This window comes from Schistocerca serialis, chromosome 1 (assembly GCF_023864345.2).
Source record: "Schistocerca serialis cubense isolate TAMUIC-IGC-003099 chromosome 1, iqSchSeri2.2, whole genome shotgun sequence".
Taxonomy (NCBI): domain Eukaryota; kingdom Metazoa; phylum Arthropoda; class Insecta; order Orthoptera; family Acrididae; genus Schistocerca; species Schistocerca serialis.
The window spans coordinates 721,546,044-721,569,976 of NC_064638.1; the positions used below are offsets into that span (position 1 = coordinate 721,546,044).

The 23,933-nt window shown below is 39.5% G+C and overlaps 1 protein-coding gene across 13 annotated transcripts in view; it reads right to left on the reverse strand.

The window, feature by feature from the left end:
• LOC126481406 (sex determination protein fruitless-like) overlaps nucleotides 1-23,933 on the reverse strand; it is a 417,410-nt gene that overhangs the window by 136,013 nt on the left and 257,464 nt on the right. The window lies entirely within an intron of this gene.

The window sequence follows — 23,933 nt, forward strand, 5'->3', positions numbered from 1 at the left end:
TACTGGTTTTGGCACTTTTTATATTAATGCAAATATGGTTTTTACAACATAGTAATGTTTATAGTCTAGACAGAAAACTAATAGTAACTGATTTATAGTACAATATTATGAAAAGGAAAGTTGCTACTCACCATATAGCGAAGATGCTGAGTCACAGATAGGCACAACAAAAGACTGCCACAATATAAGTTTTTGACCAACAAGGCCTTTGTTGAAAATACACACACACACACACACACACACACACACACACACACACACACACACACACACATGAGTGAAGCCTCTGGTAGCTGCCAGAGGATGCTGTCGTGTGTGTGTGTGTGTGTGTGTGTGTGTGTGTGTGTGTGTGTGTGTGTGTGTGTGTCATCTATTTCAACAAAGGTCTTGTTGGCCAAAAGCTTATATTGTGACAGTCTTTTTGTTGTGCCTATCTGTAACTCAGCATCTCCACTATATGGTGAGTAGTAACTTTCCTTTTCATAATATTGTTACATTCCATCCTGGATTTTCCATTGTTTGATTTATAGTACAACATTTACTTGAACATTTCACACAAAATATCTTTAACATTCACTTTTAGGACTGTATAAATCTGTCAATACACAAATAAAACAACTGCTTTTTTGACAGGAAAGTGAGAGAACAAAGTGGTGTAAAAGATATAAACTAGGGAAGACACTGAATAATAGTTGATTGCTATGGATAACTATGCCAGTAGGAATATGTAACTTGGTAGCCAGGCACTTGCATTTATTAATAAAAATGTGACACCATATGATTATCTTATAGTGAATATTAAGTGCAGTACTTTCATGAAAGAAAGCACCAGTTTTTATCATTATTCTGGCCTACAGTAATAATTGAGGCATCTAGCACCGAGGTCTAAAATTTACAAAAATGAATTTAAGTATCAATTTACAGTAGAAGTATAACACTATCAGGTGAAACAGTCTTTTGCACTAATATCTGCATTCGCAGGCTTCTTACTGTGATCGGCAACAAAAGAATCCTATTTTCTGTGAGTTTGTATTTTATCATTATTGTGAGAGTAACATGTATATTATTCCGAATAGTGAACTGAAAAATTGACTTTTGTGCTCCTGATTTGGTCACAGAAATACAGATAGTTTTCCCAGTTGCAGGTCTTCATTTCTTACTCCTGACTGTGCTTTTGAAAACTGAAAAAGAAGTGGGAGGGTGTGGGTGTGGCTTGTAAGTTGAATGGTTGGAAATATCAGGCTGCTAATGTGTCGAAACCTTCTTATCAACAGAATTTTCACTAGCTAAGACTAAAAGAAATATTATGAAGAAAACAGAGAAGCCATAAAATTCTGTCCACATAAAAAATGAGGTTTCACAATAATGATATTGGGAAGTTCCAAAGTCTGTGTGAAATGGGAAAATCACTGACTCAAATGACTTCTCAAATAGTAATAAAACACATTACTCTCCCCATCTCTAAAACAAAAGAAAAAAAAATCTCCTGTAGAAACACTTTGGTCCAGCAAGGGAAGAGCTTCAGTCACTGCTGTTTTATAAAGCAATAATATTAGCTAGTGAAACAGCTTGCACCGGTGATAAGAGTTCTCATACAGTCTCCGAAGTCTGCTTTAAAGGTCAACGCGAAATCCCTGATATTGTAATCTAAATGAGAGCAAACCGAAGACTTAAAACAATGAAATTATTCAGTATGTCTAAAGCTGGGCCTGGTGGTCGAACGGTAAAGTGCTTGCCTGGAAACCGAGAGGTCATGGGACTGAATTCCGGTCAATCCATGAATTTTTCAGTCTTCGTTCTAACCTAGCCTTCACCTCTCAACAATGTGAGGAGTCACCAGAAAGGACAAGTGGTTCAGATTCTATGTAAAACTGTGGGTCCCCTTTCCCCAGCTAGATAACTGGGATAGGTTTTGGACACGTTAGTCGCTGAAGTGGTAACGATTCTATTAACATAATATATTGATTACTTGCAGATCAATCTCTTCTAAGTGAACAAGCTTCTAGTGAAATAAATTCTATTTTGCATTCTCTTCAGTTTGCTAATGTTCGTCTTTATATGTTATTACACAATTTATGCTGAAACGCTTTTTCATTGGTATAAAGAAAAGTAATTACAATGTCTCTTTATTTTCTTTACTTGCATTACTCACAATGTTTAGGAATTTAAAAACAGCAAAATTATATAAAATTGCAACAAAAAGGCCAAGTCAAAACATAAACTAACAAAAAAATGGGTTCATTATGAATGAAAGTTCACTGAACAAGAGAACTTAAATAATAAACCATTAAGGATGGAACTATGAAATAAAATCATTTGTGACCATCACTGTTTTGTCTCTAGAGGTTTTTCATCAAGATTGAAAAACATCCCTTCAGTAATGTGGCTAGTTTTGCTACTAGATGCCTCAATTATCCACAGCTTTTTGTTCACAATATTAGACTCTTAATATACTAAGCAGGCATAAAAGAAAAAAGTAATTGAAATCCATGGGCCTAAATTCTTTATCAGGAACACTTCTAAGAATTGTTGGACACAACATCGGACTCTACCACTTTATAACAAATAAGGTTGAGTAGTTCACAAAGAAGTTTACATAGGTCATGAAACTGGAAATAATAACTCAAATACTCCACCACAGCCAATAAGTGAGTGAGAGATGTTTTAACGAACAGTTTAAAAATTTAATTTATGAAACTTACAGATTAAAGCTATGGCTGAACCAGGACTCAAACCCAGACCCTTGCCTTTCATGGAAAATTCTCTTACTGAGTGAGCTATCCAGGCATGATTCACGGCCCACACTTATGTCTTCAATTTTTTCAGCACCTCTCGCCTACTGCCCAAACTTCACTGAAGCTCCCCTGCATAACTTGCATGGCTAGCAATCATGGATGGAAGGATATTGTGGAGAAATGGCTTAGCCACAGCCTTGAGGAATTTATCCAAAATGATTTTTCACTGTACAGTGGAGTGTATACAGACTGAATTTGAGCCCCACCCTGGCACAAAGGTTTAATCTGCCGGTCAGTTTTAAAGGAGCACACACTCTGTCGCAGAGTAAAATTAATTCTTGAGATTAAAACTGTTTTCCACACTGGGACTCAAACATTTAGGGATTTGCATTTCCCACAAGATTTCTAGAGATCTTTCATGAAGTTAGAAAAGTAGGAGAGATGTGAGTGTGGGTAGTGACTCTTGTTTGAGTACCTCAGTCAACAAGAGCACTATCCAAGAAAGGTAAGGTTCTGGGTTCAAGTCTGTCAATGTTTTGAAACAGCACACACGCTCCTGCAGACTGGAAGTTTCATTCTGCAATTTGATTTATATTTCTTATCAGATTCAGTTATCCTCTGAGGCATAAAGTGTAGAAACAAGATAGATAATGACAGTCAGGCAATGTAGGAATTCATAATTATGTACAACTATATATCTGATTAAAATTAAGAACATATTTTGATGATACAGGTCCTGCAATATACTTATGTTATCCATGTCTGGACAGTTAAATACCCTAACAATGTAAGTTTCTGTTAATATAATAATCAAGAAAGCTGGAGCTGGTTATATGCCCAAAAACATCCAACATAGTTTCCCCCCCAACTCTGAATATGAAAACTTTTTTCCTGAATCGCAGCAACAAAATTACATTTCAAAATTGTACAAATATGAAATGTTTACTTTGAATTACATATGATGGTTTTATAAATGATATCCCAGATTTTGTACAGGAAAAGAAGGTCATACACATTTTATGACATCATACACAATAAAACATGTCTAACTATGAATTACTCTCCCTGCAACTACTGTGCTTTTAGTCTGCAATCCCATACCACATATAAGAGGGGCAACAACTGCAATACATGAAATGCTTTTCAAGACAAGCAAGGGTCAACTGAGATGAATACTCCTTTGGAACAAGAATATGGACTCCCTGAATACGTAAGGAGTGAACGTGTGTTCTGCGTACTTGCCATCTTATTCTGTGTGCACTGTAGCTAAAACGATAATCATTTCATTTCATTCTCAGTTGTTTCAGGTCACAGTATTGGTCACATGCTTATAGAGCACACATGTCCTCTCTGGAGGGTAATATGAGAATGACTTGTCTGATATTCATACGCATAAATAATCCCTAATTTATAAAACACATACAAGAAAAAAATAAGAAAGAAAAATAATAATGTCAGGATTTGCAGAAAATAACAATGAAAAATGTGAGAATTTAATGTATTTTTAAGAATATGTCTTACTTCAAATTGATACAAGGGTTAAACGATTTTATTCTGTTTGAATATATATATATTACACTGTGTATTTACAGTTAACAAAAACCACCACCTACTTCATTTATGCATATACACAACCTCCTTTGACAAGTACTGTAGAATATTATCATTCATTTTACTAACTAAACTTTTCATCTAGTCAATGAAAAAAAGCATTGAAATAACTTCAATTTATAGATACAAAAAGGAATATTTCTCTCAGAAATATTTATATCTGCAGTACTGCTACAATAATGAAGTACTGCTATAATATTGCTGTCACCTACTTTAGAAGAAAAAGTGCCATATTGTATACAGATGTAGGCAACTGCCAAATTGAGATAACTTTTTACTAGGGGTTACGATCAACCTGACCATTCAATTTTGTACTCTACATCTGGGATGCATTGTGGAAGCAAATGGCAGCCCAGAGGCAGCTGCCTGTCTCTAACAGACCTCCATACAGGGGAACGCCTGTCTTCAAATATCTTGACCCGCATCATCATAGAGAGAACACTATTCTGAAAACAAGCACGTGTGACAGCTATGTGTTGGTGTGTGGAGTGGATTAGTGTAGTTTACTTATTCGCATGTTCCATGGGTCATAACTGTAACCTTTCGCTTTCATGTGGAATGAGGCTGTTTTACAAACACAATACACTAGCTCGTGGGAAAAATATATCTAAAAACACAGATGATGTGACTTACCGAACGAAAGTGCTGGCAGGTCAATAGACACACAAACAAACACAAACATACACACGTAATTCAAGTTTTCGCAACAAACTGTTGTCTCATCAGGAAAGAGGGAAGGAGAGGGAAAGACGAAAGGATGTGGGTTTTAAGGGAGAGGGTAAGGAGTCATTCCAATCCCGGGAGCGGAAAGACTTACCTTAGGGGGGAAAAAGGACAGGTATAAACATGCACACACACACATATCCATCTGCACATACACAGACACAAGCAGACATTTGTAAAGGCAAAGAGTTTGGGCAGAGATGTCAGTCGAGGCAGAAGTACAGAGGCAAAGATGTTGTTGAAACACAGGTGAGGTATGAGCGGCGGCAAATTGAAATTAGAAATTAGCGGAGATTAAGGCCTGATGGATAATGAGAAGAGAGGATATACTGAAGGGCAACTTCCCATCTCCGGAGTTCTGACAGGTTGGTGTTAGTGGGAAGTATCCCGATAACCCGGACGGTGTAACACTGTGCCAAGATGTGCTGGCCGTGCACCACGGCCTGTTTAGCCACAGGGTGATCCTCATTACCAACAAAAACTGTCTGCCTGTGCCCATTCATGCGAATGGACAGTTTGTTGCTGGTCATTCCCACATAGAAAGCTCCACAGTGTAGGCAGGTCAGTTGGTAAATCACGTGGGTGCTTTCACACGTGGCTCTGCCTTTGATCGTGTACACCTCCCGGGTTACAGGACTGGAGTAGGTGGTGGTGAGAGGGTGCACGGGACAGGTTTTACACCGGGGGCGGTTACAAGGGTAGGAGCCAGAGGGTAGGGAAGGTGGTTTGGGGATTTCATAGGGATGAACTAAGAGGTTACGAAGGTTAGGTGGACGGCGGAAAAACACTCTTGGTGGAGTGGGGAGGATGTAATGAAGGATGGATCTGATTTCAGGGCAAGATTTGAGGAAGTCATATCCCTGCTGGAGAGCCACATTCAGAGTCTGATCCAGTCCCGGAAAGTATCCTGTTACAAGTGGGGCACTTTTGGGGTTCTTCTGCGGGAGGTTCTGGGTTTGAGGGGATGAGGAAGTGGCTCTGGTTATTTGCTTCTGTACCAGGTCGGAATGGTAGTTGCGGGATAAGAAACCTGTTTTCAAGTTGTTGGTGTAATGGTTCAGGGATTCCGGACTGGAGCAGATTCGTTTGCCACGAAGACCTAGGCTGTAGGGAAGGGATCGTTTGATGTGGAATGGGTGGCAGCTGTCATAATGGAGGTACTGTTGTTTGTTGGTGGGTTTGATGTGGACAGACGTGTGAAGCTGACCATTGGACAGATGGAGGTCAACGTCAAGGAAAGTGGCATGGGATTTGGAGTAGGACCAGGTGAATCCGATGGAACAAAAGGAGTTGAGGTTGGAGAGGAAATTCTGGAGTTGTTCTTCACTGTGAGTCCAGATCATGAAGATGTCATCAATAAATCCGTACCAAACTTTGGGTTGGCAGGCCCGGGTAACCAAGAAGGCTTCCTCTAAGCGACCCATTAATAGGTAGGTGTACCAGGGGGCCATCCTGGTGCCCATGACTGTTCCCTTTAATTGTTGGTATGTCTGGCCTTCGAAAGCGAAGAAGTTGTGGGTCAGGATGAAGCTGGCTAAGGTAATGAGGAAAGAGGTTTTAGGTAGGGTGGCAGGTGATCGGCGTGAAAGGAAGTGCTCCATCGCAGTGAGGCCTGGACGTGCGGAATATTTGTGTATAAGGAAGTGGCATCAATGGTTACAAGGATGGTTTCCGGGGGTAACAGATTGGGTAAGGATTCCAGGCGTTCGAGGAAGTGGTTGGTGTCTTTGATGAAGGATGGGAGACTGCATGTAAAATGGGTTGAAGGTGTTGATCTACATAGGCAGAGATACGTTCTGCGTGGGCTTTGTAACCAGCTTCAATGGGGCGGCCGGGATGATTGGGTTTGTGAATTTTTAGGAAGAAGGTAGAAGGTAGGGGTGCGGGGTGTTGGTGGGGTCAGGAGGTTGATGGAGTCAGGTGAAAGGTTTTGTAGGGGGCCTAAGGTTCTGAGGATTCCTTGAAGCTCTGCCTGGACATCAGGAATGGGATTACCTTGGCAAACTTTGTATGCAGTGTTGTCTGAATGATGACGCAGTCCCTCAGCCACATACTCCCGACGATCAAGTAAAAAAAAAATTTTTTTTCCGCTTTCAACACTACCACTGCTATAAAATCCACCGTCTCCAGTTCACAAACAGTTCCTTTCACCTATTAAACAACCATTTCGGCTAGTTCTAATAACTTTTGCTTTATTTCCATTTTTGTTTTTTTTCCCACATCACTGATCATTTTTAGCCACTTCCGACAGTTTTTAACGTCATTATTTCCTCGTCAGACAATTGTTAGCCTCATTTTCATAATCTGCCACCACAAAACCACTCCTTTCAATACATTTGCACGCAGTTTTTTCGAAATTTTCCCAAATTTCTCCACCCTTGAACGTGTTTTGCCGGCAACACAACCACCTAACCTTTGTGCACATCGTTGTTTACCAACACAAGTTCACCACAGGATCAACACTTTTTCGTCTTTTTTCACACCAGATCTCCAGTTGCTTTCTAGTTCACCTTTATCTCTCCCCATATATTTTTATTTTCATTTTCATTTCAGCCTCATGTCATACTTTCCACCTTCTAATACCATGTCACCCTCACAAAATCCCCACAACGACCCCATTAAGTTTTATTTACATTCCCTCCGCAAACATGCCTTCGCCCTAGCCAGATTACGCTCACATATTTTATTTTCCCAGGCCTGTCTGACATTTGGCATTACCCCCAAAGGGCTCACACTTAAAGTTCCCATCTCTGGCTGTAACCCTTCTTTCCATCAGTCCCTATACCAGTTCCAAACTGAACAATCCATTGCCCTCACCCACCTAATCCTTCACCTACACATCAACTCAGCCAATGAACACACCAGTCAACTCCTATCCTTAGTAAAAGTCCTCAATCTTTCCTCTCCCACATCCACACCAGCTGTTCAGAGCATCCTTCTACAGGCCAAACGCAAATTAGAACAGCATGCCACCCTCCACCTCAAAAAACTATCCAATCTCCTGGTTTCCCACCTCCGGAAAGGCAACTCACTCACCCTTCACAATCTTTCCAACAAACCTCAACCTCCTCTCATTGCACACAAACCCAGTCTCTCTCTCTCCCATCTACTCAATCTCCCACTTCCAGCTCCACTCCCCCCAAAACCTCAAAATTCAAATCAACACAATCTGGAACCACAACACCCTAATTCAGTAGTTAACCTTTCCTCCAAACCTCTCTCCCAATCCAAAACCTCTGTCCTATCCAATGGCCTCACCTTCAGCCCCACTCCCAGATTCAACCAAACAGCCCTCGTCAAAGATTTACTGTCCTACACCCGTACTCTCTGCTGGAAATATCACTTTGCCATGAAGAAAAATGATCCTAATCCTACTCGTAATGATCCAACTCCCCAAGACACTATCCAAATTGAGCCCTGCCTGGAACAGTTCTGTCCTCTGTCACAGCGGGACCCACCTCCTCTTCCGCAAAATCATCCTCTCCAAACCTTCCATGAATTTCTGACTTCAAGCCTTGCCTCTCAATCCTTCTTAAAAAACCTTAATCCTACTCCCAACAGCACCACTGCTGAAGCCCAGGCTATCCGTTATCTAAGGCTGACCGATCCATCGTCATTCTTCCGGCAGACAAGGGTTCCATGACCGTGGTACTTGATCGTCGGGAGTATGTGGCTCAGGGACTGCATCAGTTTTCAGACAACACTGCATACAAAGTTTGCCAAGGTAATCCCATTCCTGATGTCCAGGCACAGCTTCAAGGAATCCTCAGAACCTTAGGCCCCCTATAAAACCTTTCACCTGACTCCATCAACCTCCTGACCCCACCAACACCCTGCACCCCTACCTTCTACCTAAAATTCACAAACCCAATTATCCTGGCCGCCCCATTGTAGCTGGTTACCAAGCGCACACAGAACGTATCTCTGTCTATGTAGATCTACACCTTCAACCCATTACATGCAGTCTCCCATCCTTCATCAAAGACACCAACCACTTCCTCGAACGCTTGGAATCCTTACCCAATCTGTTACCCCTGGAAACCATCCTTGTAATCATTGATGCCACTTCCTTATACACAAATATTCCGCACGTCCAGGCCTCGCTGCGATGGAGCACTTCCTTTCACGCCGATCACCTGCCACCCTACCTAAAACCTCTTTCCTCATTACCTTAGCCAGCTTCATCCTGACCCACAACTTCTTCACTTTCGAAGGCCAGACATACCAACAATTAAAGGGAACAGTCATGGGTACCAGGATGGCCCCCTCGTACGCCAACCTATTTATGGGTCGCTTAGAGGAAGCCTTCTTGGTTACCCAGGCCTGCCAACCCAAAGATTGGTACAGATTTATTGATGACATCTTCATGATCTGGACTCACAGTGAAGAAGAACTCTAGAATTTCCTCTCCAACCAAAACTCCTTTGGTTCCATCAGATTCACCTGGTCCTACTCCAAATCCCATGCCACTTTCCTTGACGTTGACCTCCATCTGTCCAATGGTCAGCTTCACACGTCCGTCCACATCAAACCCACCAACAAACAACAGTACCTCCATTATGACAGCTGTTACCCATTCCACATCAAACTGTCCTTTCCCTACAGCCTAGGTCTTCGTGGCAAACGAATCTGCACCAGTCCGAAATCCCTGAACCATTACACCAACAACCTGAAAACAGGTTTCTTATCCCGCAACTACCCTCCCGACCTGGTACAGAAGCAAATAACCAGAGCCACTTCCTCATCCCCTCAAACCCAGAACCTCCCGCAGAAGAACCCCAAAAGTGCCCCACTTGTGACAGGATACTTTCCGGGACTGGATCAGACTCTGAATGTGGCTCTCCAGCAGGGATACGACTTCCTCAAATCCTGCCCTGAAATCAGATCCATCCTTCATTAAATCCTCCCCACTCCACCAAGAGTGTTTTTCCACCGTCCACCTAACCTTCGTAACCTCTTAGTTCATCCCTATGAAATCCCCAAACCACCTTCCCTACCCTCTGGCTCCTACCCTTGTAACCGCCCCCGGTGTAAAACTTGTCCCATGCACCCTCCCACCACCACCTACTCCAGTCCTGTAACCCGGAAGGTGTACACGATCAAAGGCAGAGCCACGTGTGAAAGCACCCACGTGATTTACCAACTGACCTGCCTACACTGTGGAGCTTTCTATGTGGGAATGACCAGTAACAAACTGTCCATTCGCATGAATGGACACAGGCAGACAGTTTTTGTTGGTAATGAGGATCACCCTGTGGCCAAACATGCCTTGGTGCACGGCCAGCACATCTTGGCACAGTGTTACACCGTCCGGGTTATCGGGATACTTCCCACTAACACCAACCTGTCAGAACTCCGGAGATGGGAAGTTGCCCTTCAGTATATCCTCTCTTCTCCTTACCCGCCAGGCCTCAACCTCCACTAATTTCAAGTTGCCACCGCTCATACCTCACCTGTCATTCAACAACATCTTTGCCTTTGTACTTCCGCCTCGACTGACATCTCTGCCCAAACTCTTTGCCTTTACAAATGTCGGCTTGTGTCTGTGTATGTGCAGATGGATATGTGTGTGTGTGCGAGCGTATACCTGTCCTTTTTTCCCCCTAAGGTAAGTCTTTCTGCTCCTGGGATTGGAATGACTCCTTACCCTCTCCCTTAAAACCCACATCCTTTTGTCTTTCCATGTCCTTCCCTCTTTCCTGATGAAGCAACTGTTGGTTGCGAAAGCTTGAATTTTAAAGGAAACAACCTTGGTCCATTTCTCAACTCTCAGGGCCTGCCCCTGTTTGCAGTTTTAAGCCCCCTCTTGCATGTTCTCTTTACTTATGATTTAGTGTGAATAATCACCCTCCGGACAAAAATTTTACAATATGCAGACAATGTTTATTCAATTGCAGACTCATATCTTCAGACTAAAACAGAATTACTCATCGCTACAGAACAAATTGAGGGATGGCTATTTAACAGTGGGTTGGAGATCTCGGCTGAGAAACTGGTGATTGCACCTATCTACAAATTGAACACTGCTCACATCACTGATCATGCCACACGCAAAAAGTATGCTTTCCAGATAAAATCTTATGCTTGCTTCCTTGAGATGATATTTAATTCTTGGCTCAGCTGGGTGCCGCACAGAAAATCTATCATTAATAAAAACGAAAAAGGATTTAATGTAATTCGCTCTCTCCTCCATATAATGTGGTGAGCATCCTGCTTACAATGTACCAAAAGATTATTCAATCTAGACTGGACTATGGTTGTATGCTGTATCACAACATGCCTAAGAGTTACCTCTCAAAATTAGATATTCTTCAGCAGATTTCCTTAAGCATTAGACATCAAATACTGCACAGACAAATTTTTCATTCAAGGAATGGCCTTCATGAACGTCCTGTCTATACGAGTAGAGACTGCACTTACCAATTATGGAATGCCTCCAACAGAAGAACTAAAATTCCGCTGTCTGCACAAGCTTTGACTCTTGGCATCTAACCAAACATTCTATGTAAGCTTCTTCACCTGTGCTTTTATTTGAATATGATCTTGATAGACTCAGCTGCTAGATTTCAGTCTATTCTTATAATACGGCAGGCTCACAGAGTGTTAACATAAACTGAAGATTTAACTGTCTCAATGAAGCTGAGTGGCCTGGTTATGTCTGAATATATACCAAAAGATCTAAAATTCCGCACGAGGAGTATACTGGATATGTTTTCATATACCATCACATCCAAATCAGTAAAGCCTACAAACTGCCTAAAAGTGCTACAGTTTTTACAGCGCAGACTGTGGCAATTTTGGAAACAATTAAGTTTGAATCTTCAGCTTCCTTCTTATAGACATCAGTCATATCCAACTCCAAAAACTAAATTAAACTCCGCCTGAACAGGCCATGAAGGGCCAACGGTACTGACTGGCCGCAATGTCATCCTCAGTCCACAGGCATCACTGGATGTGGATATGAAGGGTCATGTGGTCAGCACACTGCTCTCCCGGCCGTATGTCAGTTTACGAGACCGGAGCCGCTACTTGTCAATCAAGTAGCCCCTGAGTTTGCCTCACAAGGGCTGAGTGCACCCTGCTTGCCAACAGCACTTGGCAGACTGGATGGTCACCCATCCAAGTGCTAATCCACATCGACAGCACGTCACTTCAGTGACCTGATGGGAACCGGTGTTACCACTGTGGCAAGGCCATTGGCATATCCATCTCCAGAGTGTTCTTATAGTATTCAACATCAAAGGTGGAATAAAACAACCAATCATTATATTTTGGAGGTTGTATTGAAATATACTCACTGTAAATGGAGAGTGCAGGCAATCACTCTGCTGTGTGTGCATTCCCACACCAGCATAATCTATTCTGAGGAAGCTGATGTCTTCGCAAAGTAAGCTGCATCTATAGGAACTACTGTTGATTTAAAATTACCATATACAGGCTATTTATGTGAAGTCAAGAGCCATGGAAAACAGCAAAGGCAAGAGTTGTGGAATGTGTCTCAACAAACGAAAGGTAGATATTATGTGGCATTACAACCTCAAATTCCTACAAGACCATAGGTTATGAGGACACATTTGGACCAGTCTACAATTTACACCATCATTCAACTCCACTTTAACCATGTCCCAATTCCCATACATCTGCAGAATCAACATTTATGGTTCCCCTACATATGAGTGTGATTCTGAGTCAGAAGCTGATGTGAACCACATCTTGTTTTCATGTTCCAAATTTTACACTGAACGATCAGAATTTCCGAAGACTATGATCAGTACAGACTTCCTCCCTCCTCAACCAGCATTTACTCTTTTGGCTTCTAAAGACATTTTCCTGTATAAAGTGATTGTCAATTTTCTCAAGAGTATAGGGAAAAATCTCTAGGACTCGTGTTTTCATTTACCTGTATTAGTTACCACAGAATTCAAGTAGTAGTGTGAACTGATAAAATAAATACGCCTAGTTTACTTATCACTCTAATTTGTTAAACATTTGCTGTGGGAAAAATTGATGGCTGGAATTTTTCAATTCTCTAAATATTATTATATGTATTTTCTCTGTACAATTACGAATTCTATGTAAACATGTGTTCTTGATGGTTAAGTAGAACAGAAACTCTGGAGGCCAAATAAAACAAACAAACACAAATGAACAACATGCACTTTTGCTATCTTTTATGCATTTTTTTTTCTTTTCCATACTATTGTAAGTTCAGTGCTTTTCATTACTCTTCTTTACTGATTGCTCTCGTACATTTTTGTTGGAGAATAAAAGGTTAATTCCATAAGTTTAAAAGCACCTATCAGCCCACACAATTAGTGTCCCCTTTTTAGAACATTTTTGCCTTGCCAAGAATGGTATTCTTGACAAATGGCTGAAATACCCATGGAGACATTGGATAAAAATGACAGGATATTCCATGACATCATTGACAATATTAACAAACTCCACAATGACATACATGTTTTGGAGGTTGCTTTCCTGTCAAATTCGTACATGAATGCTATGCAGTGCAACATAAATGGCATTAATTCTGCAACGACCACAGATCACAGTGCAGTGAACAATTCTGCTGAAAGGGAAGACAATTTTAAGCTGAACGTAAATAGTCTGTAAGCTCAGGAAAATTCTTCCGTATTGTAACCATATGTCATGATAAACCCTACAACAGAGCTGCGAATGCAGACAAAACAGCCAGAGCAACAAAATGGTGGAGTGAATTTTCCCACTAAGACTGAGAATGTGGTTATATCAGACTCAGAAACTTTAATGGTAGTGGTGACCTAGTAGGTACCATTACCACAGTACAAAGCAATGAACAATTCGCCAGCCAGATCCAACAGTTCACTGCACCAAGCCTGCAATTATGTCCATCCAAGTGAAAACTTGGCTTGTAATAACGGAAAACATGTCTTGACAACAATAGGTAGTTGAGCTTACAAGAGACTAAAAGTTGAGTGATTTCTCACTGTACAAAATCCATCGACTCAGAAACAGACAAGCGATATATCAAGAGAAATGTGGCGACAAGACATCATCAGTGTTCTGGTACTTTAGTAGAGAGCTCCACAATATCCAATAATTTGTTACTACATGTTTGGCAGCAATAACTACCAGCACAAGTAGAGAAAGCATTGGCAGTATATGACAATAAATCTCATGACAAATTACTGTGGGTCTCTGACAGGGTCTATGTCACATCAAGTCACCTGCAACAGTTGCCATGACAACATTGCCAGACTAGCTGGCCAAACCGACCAGAGTCTACTGAGCTCACCCTCGATGACAACAGACTGTGCAGCCATCATGTCACATCGTCCGCAGAGTGTTCCCGAAAAAATCCAAAGCTTAAAAACCTCAATGGAAGTGCTGGCAACATATGCATGTGCTGCAGAAATGTTGGAACAACAGGACCAGTTCAACCTTACACACCACCACAAGAACTACAGTGCCAGCAGAGCTTCACCCATGGTGTACACTGGTATCACGGAAGTTTTGGCTGACACACTGCAAAGTGTACTTCACTGTGCAGCTACACAAATAGCCCCTGCATCCATAGCAGCAGCGCAGTGACTACACACAGTCCTCAGCAGTCATCTGCATGCACACATTCCACTGCATCAAAACAACTTGTGTCAGAAAGGCACACTTTACAATGTTCCTCATAGACATTGACTCTGAAGTCAGAGTGCTGCCTATCAGCTATGCACCAGACAACAAACAGGATGTTTAAGCAAGCTGAAAGTGGTTAACAACTTTGAGATCAATGGCCACAAAGCATCTGCCTTCAATGTGAGTCCCTCCGATCCTTTTACTTGGTCATTTATAGTCACCAACATCTCCAAACCTATACTTTAGGTGTCAAATTCCTCACACACTTTGTGCTAACAGTTGACCAGCATGGAACACTTTTATTGATGACAACTGACAATAATGTATTATCAGGGACCTGAGGCCGCCTTGCTGACAGTGTATTACAGAGAATCAACAACACATATGTCTCCAAGCGACACATCACAGCTCTAACATCGAAGCCTTCCAAGAAACACACAATTAGATCATCAAGTGAATTACATGTTCATCACAATGGCACCCAGCACAATAAAAAGCACCACATCGACACACCACCCACACAATCCATCTCACGACGCACATGGGAATTGAACCTGAGTAGCTAAAAGAGATAAAGGCAATTTTTAAAGATGTTGCAGTCTGGAATCAATCATCGGTCCACAGCCCATGATCTTAACCCCCACACCTTGTCTACAAGAAAGATGCCTCATGGAGACCACAAGATCATTACCATTTCTTAAATGCAAGAACAATTCCAGACAGTTATTTGGTACCTAACATACAGAATTTCACATGAGAGATAGCACATGCAAACAGTTTTTGCATCCTTTGCTCTTGAAAAGCATATATCCAGATACCAGTAGCAAATAGCGACATCCCACGGAGGCTGCGGTAATCGCACCACTTGGTTTATTCAAATTTTTATTTATACCTTTTGAACTCAAAATGCTGTACAGACTTGGCAATGTTTTGTGGGTGAGATACTCAAAAAAGACCTGTTTTGATCAATTTACTCAGACATCAATTTGGTGTTTTCCCCTAATGCTCAAGAACACAAACAACATGTGTGCCACGTGCGACAATAGCTATTTGACCATGGAATAGTCTTAAGTGACAAGAAATGCATCTTTGGGAAGATGCAAGTCACTTTCCTTGGCTGTACAGTTTTGGCCGACAGCATTTGCCTATTCGCAGAGAAGATTACAACACTACAATATCTGCTGAAACCAGCACATTACTAGCAACTGAGACTCTTTTTTGGTATAGTAAATTTCTATCGCCATCACCTCTGACAATGGTGGCTCTACAAACATCGCTCACAGATGCAAGTGTAAGTCGCGACACCACAGGTCAGCAACCTGTTAACAGACATAGCATTTTGCGGCCACTGGGTGAGGGGAAGTTAGGAAGTGCTCCTCGCCATTTGTTACCTTATGCTCACCTGTCTATAGTTGTTGAATAAGGCAGCAACTGATGGGGCAGTCCACCAACAGGTAGATGAAGACTGGAAACCACTGAAATTTTTCTATAAAAAGTTGTAAAGAGCCAAACAAAAGTGAAGTGCATACGATGGAGAGCTGTTGGCAATCTACAAGGAAATCTGATAGTTCCAACCTCAAATCAAAGTTCAAGGAACGAGTATTTTTACGGACCACACACTAATTACTTCCACATTGAAGAACATTAATTAGAAGTGCTGACCTAAGCATTTCTGACATAATGAGTTCATAACCCAGTTCACAAGACACGTTCACTACATAAAAGGTGCTCAAAATTTAGTAGTTGACTACATATTTTGTATCTGTGGTTTGGTGTAGACTATAAAATACAGAGTACTCCAGTCCTCTTCCACCCACAGATGGATACAGGTACTTGCTCACAGCCATGGACAGATGTACGTGGTAGGCAGAGTCAATCCATGTTGCTGACATCTCAGCTGGAACTACGACAAAAACATTTATTTGTCTATGGATTGCACACTGCAGTGCCACTGCACTGCACCACACCAATAGCCACTGCCTGCACATCTCTCATCACAGCAACCGTCAAATGTTTGTTCACAATGACACAACTGTTCGTATGTGATGCTTAATACGGATTCAGTCAGAATGCCCCTACAGCCACCATACACTGATCCCTTTCTAGTGTTGAGTAGAGGGGGTCACAACGTAAAACATCCTATAGAATGGCTTGCCCTTGAAAGTATACACCGAATGTGCCAAACCAACATGGATTTTGTCTGCAACTGTCCCAGACACCTCACATATGCATCACACCACAATCAGTCCAGATCACACTTTCTGGACATTGACCAACCATGCCTCACAGCCTGGACATCGTTGCCACCATGAATTTGGCCTGCGTGAGCCAGTCAATGCATCAAGTGTATTACCAGGACATTCCAGGTGCTCAGCACTACTGGGGAGGGAGGGGTGAGGCTATGCGGCAGTGATATATTTTGGCATTTGTGTGTCGTGAGGATAACAGTGCGTAATTGTGAAGTCTGAAAGAGCTGTGAAACATCAATGAACGAAAATGGTCAAAGTAAGTCAAGTTTCTGATATTTTCATCTCCAATAACTTACTATCCATAACACCAAAGTTACAGAACTTAGACGCTGAAGAAGATCTTTAACACATGACTTCCAGTCCACATTCTTATAAATATAAACAACCAAGAATTTAGAATAATCAATTTCATTCACTGATAACTCCTCATGCATTATTTCCATAAGTGTGATCAAGCCTTGCGCACTACTTATTTGCATGTATTGTGTTTTATCCAAACTCAGTGATAGTTCAGTTGCAGAGGACAAGTGATTAAATTTCAAGAGAATATTTTTATGTACTGAACTGAAGTTCTAAAGTTATTCCTTTAGGCTTGATTATAACACGTGCACCATCAGTAGAGAGAACTACTGGATTTCTGCTTCTTGGATATATGATGGTAAGTCATTTATAGTATTGGCCATTAAAGTTGCAAAACCATGCAACATAGCAAACAGCAAGTACACATATTAAATTTGTAGGTGATCCTGCATGGTTGAGATAACAATATGTCTGTCCTCTCAGACACTAGTTGATAGGGTCTGTTGAGATCCTATACAGCAATGAACACATCAATTGCACATTCTTATGACAGTCCCGGGATACCAATCAATGAAAGCAGCAACATTGTGAAACGATAAAACCCAGTCTCAATAAGCCATGTACGTGCCACATCCAAATTCTGACACATGCTGGTAATGTTCCTCCTCCTTACACAAGGTCTAATGTGTTCTTCTCACAAACAAACAAAATTCAAATTCAATTTCTGAATGACAGACCTGCTACTTCTCTTATATACAGAACTCAGATAGTGTTACTCCTGCCTATTTTGCACAGTTGTGCTTAAGTGATAATCATTTCCATAACCAAGCATACAGCACCGTTTGTCTCAGTTTGACCTTCTTTACGTGTCTGCTTCATTGCCACATTGTCATATAATTTAATAACCACCAGTGTACAAGAGAAGGATGGATCCAATATCTACCCATGTCGTACATCTGTAGTGACTTTTCCCCATTCTGAAGATATATTTCATTGTGTTCATTCCCTGAATTTCTCAGTAAAGAACACTGCATTTTTTTAATAGTAAGATAAGATGACAACCAGTTACCAATACCATAATATTTGGACTTCTTTCTGCAGGAGAATAATGTGAACTGTGCAATCAAATACTTTTGACAAGTAACAGAATGTACCAATTTGCAGCATTTTGTCATTCAGACTTCGTTTAATCTGATTTGCGAATTAAAAAATAGTATATTCTGTTGAGAAACGCTTTTGAAATCCAAAATGAGAGACTGATTAAATAATTTATTTTGAGAAAGGTGTCTTATGGTTCTTGCATACATAATCATAATCACCACCACCACCACCACCACCACCATCACCAGGTGGCAGATCCAGTTTCCTGGGCACTGGTGACAAGCCTCTTCCACATTTTTCTGTCCTTGTATAACTCTTCCTCTTGGATCCTATCCTAAAGGAAACAACTTTTGATGATATCCTTTTTAACTACGTCAACCCATCTTCTCCTTGCTGCCCAACAAATATTTTCCTATTTATAGTCATTTCAAGGAATTTCTTGGCTATCATGGTTTCTTCCCCCCATTTCACATGATCACATTAACCAACATACACTATAGACATGCACCAAGAGACAGTCAATTACATCGCTCACACAGTGGAGTTTCAATTTGATGAGATTAACGGAAATGAAATAACTGAGATACATTAAAAGAACTAACATTCAGCTGGATGGGATGGTATGTCAAGTGTTGTAGTTAAAAAATGCAAAAAAGAATTAGTTACATCACTAGACTACCTCATAAACCATAGTATTAGGGAAAACACTTATTCTAATAGCTTAAAAGATAAGCAATGTTAAACTGGTGTATAAGGAGGGAAGTACGATGAAGTCTTCAAATAAGCATCCGATATATAGGGTTTTGAAATGATTATCCTTCCTCAGCTCTCTGCTTATTTTACAAAAAACAAATTATTAACAAGATTATAGAATGGCTTTAGGAAAGATAGCTGTGCAACAATTGCGGGTGCTGAATTTCTCCATAAAGTGCACACCCTCCTAGACAAAGGAAAGAAGACGATGGGCAAATTCTTAGATCTTTCTAAAGGCTGTGACTCAGTCAACCATTGGCTACCCATTAAGAATTTGAAGGCTTACAATATCAAAGACTCATCTAAGAATTAACTGTCCACATACTTAACAAATTGTAAGTTGTGTACTAAACTTTCATGCAGAATAGATACTAATGTCATAACTTTCCAGTCTTCTAGAGAAAGAATAATAGAGGAGGGGTGCTGTAGGAGTCAAACATTGGTCTCTTCCTCTTCTTGATTTACATAGTTGACATGAAACAACACTTTAAATCACATCTGGTAAGTTTTGATGAAGACACCTCCCTCTTATTTTAAAGAGAGACTTTGAGGCATTATAGTCAGTCGAAACTAAGGGTGTAATGGCAGAAACAACATATTTTCTACACCAAGGCCTAAATATTAACGTCAGCTACTAATACTTAAAAAAACTGGCTATCATGAAGTTCAAATAAACAATAAATGTGGTATTACATCAGTAGAAACAGAGAACATTAAATTTCTTGGTGTCCATCTGGGCAAAAATATTCAATGGGTAAACCATATTCATTCTGTTTATGAGAAAATCAGCGGTAGCTTGTATCTGATAAGCCACCTGGCAAAAATAGTTCCACATCAAGCCTCAAAAATAGTTTACTATGGAACATTCATCCATTTCTTAATTACAGTACTGAACTGTGAGGCTACACGGCAGACCTACACCTAAATAGAATATTAGTACTACAGAAAAGAGTAATTAGGCTAAAGCATGGACTCAGACCCAGATAGTTCTGTCGTGAAACTGTCATTCCACACAAATATTTAATGATATATTGCTCATATTTGTATAAAATTATTACTTTTTGTGAATTGTAAGGACACCATACGCAAGTGCGGTGATACACATAATTATGGGACTAGAAGTAAGGGTAAATATTTCAGGCAGACAAAAAAATTAAAAATAACAACAATAGTCCTTATATTAATGGGCAGATATCATTCAACAAGCTTCCACCCACTTTAAAAATTTGTGAAGTAAAGGTGTTTCACAGGAAGTTAAAAGCTTTCCTAGTAAATAAGCATTTGTATTCACTCAGCGAATTGTAAGTTACATGTCCTCTGTTGTAACATATACTATACTTAGAATGTTAAGATGGGTGTACCACTACTATTTGTAAGTGTTATTTAGATTAATTTACTACACAACCCATGCATGTCACTTGGAAAAAGTCAGCAGGTTGATGGCTAAATGCAAAAAAATATAAAGAAATAAATAGTCCACTGGTGGAATTTTTTCCAGTACACTGAGCTTTAAACCTGTGTCTATTCTGATTCTATCATTCATTATCTTATCCTTTTTGGTTTGTTTCAACATATATCTAATGAGCTTCATTTCAGATAAGCAATCTAGTAATGAGAATGGACTAATTATTATCATCTGTCTTACTACCATTATTGTAGATGGGTCTTATGGTAATACATTTCAGTCTGTCTAAAAATACTGGCTATGTAACTGAATACTTCGTGTGTGTATATGTGAATTCCAGGATTTGAATTGGTAGAGCATGGAGTAATTATGATTTTTGTGAATGATTATGACAACGGTTCTTGCACTATTGCTGTTGTTTTATCCCCTTCTGAGCTTGTTCATGGAAGTGATTAATGAATATGTTTAATATCTGACTGCTGTCATGTATTTTGATTGTTTTCTTTAATGACATGATAATTACATTCATTAACTGATTTTCTAGTTTATCTTTTAACTATTACCCATACAGATTTAATTTTATTACCTGAATCCTTAATTCCAGCCATTGTAAGGTGGCTTCCTTTAGTTTTAATCTGTCCTTAACATTAAATCAGTCTTATTCTGTTTCTCTTTTTCCTTGCACATGATATTTTGATTCATTTGGTAATTCACAGCTTTTTGATGTTTTACTAGTACCATATTTTATTGTTTTCTTGGCAAAGCAGCTGCCAAATATTGATAGAAACCCATCTATAATAACATTAAATTTTTAACTGATGTATATTACAGACTCCTTCCAGCCAGCATCCTGTAAGTTTGCCTTGAAATGTTCTGTTGTCTCTTCTTTAATTACTTTGTTTTCCATGATATAACTCCAATATAGTCTGGTAAATTATTTGTATGGCAGCTGGCCAGAGAGGCCATTCAATGCTAGATAAAGACTGATTAAGTGTTTGCCCGCAAAAATGTTTTCTATTAGTATACTGATTTACTATGTAATTTTGATGGGAAAACTAACAACACAACTCATGTTATAAGAGTCATGTACCACTTCTATTTTTTTTTAAATTTTAGCTTAACCTTCAAGAACATTAACATTAAACTTTGCACAATCATCATTTTTTTCTTTTATCCTGTTAGGCGGCATAATAATAACTAATATTTTTCTAAGAATATCTGAAAGTTTCCCAGTGGGGATCCATATACTGTAACAATAATATTTAAGTGCCTTTTCCACTAGCAGTAGTTCACAACCACAAGCTTTCAACTGAGGTGTTCTCTGCAACAATGACTTAACTGAAATCCAAATCAGTCAGTAATACATTAAACTATCATTTCATATATTCTGAAACTAAAATATTTCATTTGTTTGTTGACTGATATTTAGTCCATGTGTGGGAGCTTGAAAAGAATAAAAAACTATTTCAGAAGTTTGATGCTCTGTATCTCGATCTCAATATATTTCAGCTAACTTGTTGTTCCAAAGAATGCCTCAGTTGTTGAACTACTGATTTCAGTAGATTTGAGCTTGATGTTATTTTTAAAATATGTGACAACACTTCCATTCTCTATATTTTTCCTATTAGTTTATTCTTCACATTTTTCCTACTGGAGTAGTTGGTAATTTATAGTACTGTAAGTTCAACATATAGATTCCTGTATTTACAAGGTCTCAAACAGACATAATACAACTTCATTTTGATATTCCAGATTAATAACACCATAGACAACCACATGTTAGAGTAAACAATATTTGGAAGTGTGTCCTGTGAAGCTGGGCACTGAATGTTCACAAAGAATGTTCGTTTGTAATATTTATTAGATGATAGTGAACCATATTTGGATTTACTGCTGAGGGGGTCATGTTGATGCAAATGAAAGAAATGCAGTTATAGCTTCTATAGTTCTAACAGATCATCTGACAAATCACATAGAAATTTAATGAAATAAAAAAGTAGTTGGAGAAAATTATGATTTATTGTCATTATGATTATTAATTATAATATTAGAGTACCCCTGCAAGCTTGTGTTGAGTCATATTCATAACAGTTAGTGTGGTTTTGTATAAATAATTATTATATTAGTGTGACTCATCCAATAGTTTGTTTCACAATAGAAAACAGTGATTTTGTGTTTTATGTGTATATCTGTAGAAGGCAAAACACATTTTTTTGTTTGCCAGAATGAAAGCCACTGTAAAGGAAATGAAACTGTATGACTGAGACTTTTTCTGATGGTAATAACATATTGCTCTTGAAGTGTGAAATTTGATGCTTGTGCTTTGGTCAATAACATAAGTCTCAATATGCTTGACAGTAGAAGATATCCACGGAAAGTTTTGGTATAACTAGTACAGAACTGTTGTGGTCAGTAAGTGTAATGTGTACCCATTGAATTCTGACATCTTTTTATGATAAATTTCGTGTCTTAGAGAGAAAAATAAAAATATAGGAAGCAAATGGAAATAAGAAAGAAAAGAGGCAAAGATGAAATTAAATTAATAGCTAGAAACTTTGTAAGTGGGGTAAGACTGTAGTAATTGCACAGGTAAGAGAGAGAATGGCAGAAAGAGGTTTACAATTTCGAAAAGAATGGAAAGATAAGTTTGGGCCGAAATTAATGCAGCTAAAGAGGTTATAAATCTCAGAGACAAATGGGTGTGTAAGGTGATGAGATACACCAAAGCTGACTAAAATGGTGATTCAATGAAGGACCAGATATTGAATCATACATTTTCACAGGCTTGTTGTATAAGTAATAGACTGTATTAAACAAGTTAGATGCAACTGTGCCAACAGGCCCATTGGGGCTTTTTGTTGGGCAGAACAGGCATGACAGAGTCAGTTTACATATGTCCAGAGGCTTTTTCAGGAGCACAGAGCAAGATCTGTTCTGTATGTCACAAAACCACTACAGTTTAGTGAAAAGTGTGATGATCAAATCAGAAACAAGTATTCAAGACTAGTTGCTGTATGTATAGTTAATAATAAACAATAAGAAAGATAACCGGTATTGCAATTATGCTTTGAGGAAAATAATTGCGCAAGTTAAATAAAATTCAAGAACATGAGGAGGACAGAGGTGACCTCTGATAGTAAGAGGTAGATGACACTGTAATATCAGAGGCACTTTGACATCAAGTGGAAATAAGTGGAGATGGTAATTGGGTGTAATTATATCAGCTCTGCCTAGTGTGTATAGTAATTACATTTTCAATTTCAATCTGTGTGTCAATCCAAGACATTATGAAAACAGGGCTTAGGTGAGCTCCATTCAGCACAAGTCTGGTGAAAACGTCAAAGTGATGTCACATGTACTTTACAGTTATAAGAATTGCATCACTTCTCTCTGTAAAATATTCTAATTGTTTTACTGTAAATCAGTTATTATTTTGAACCACTGAGT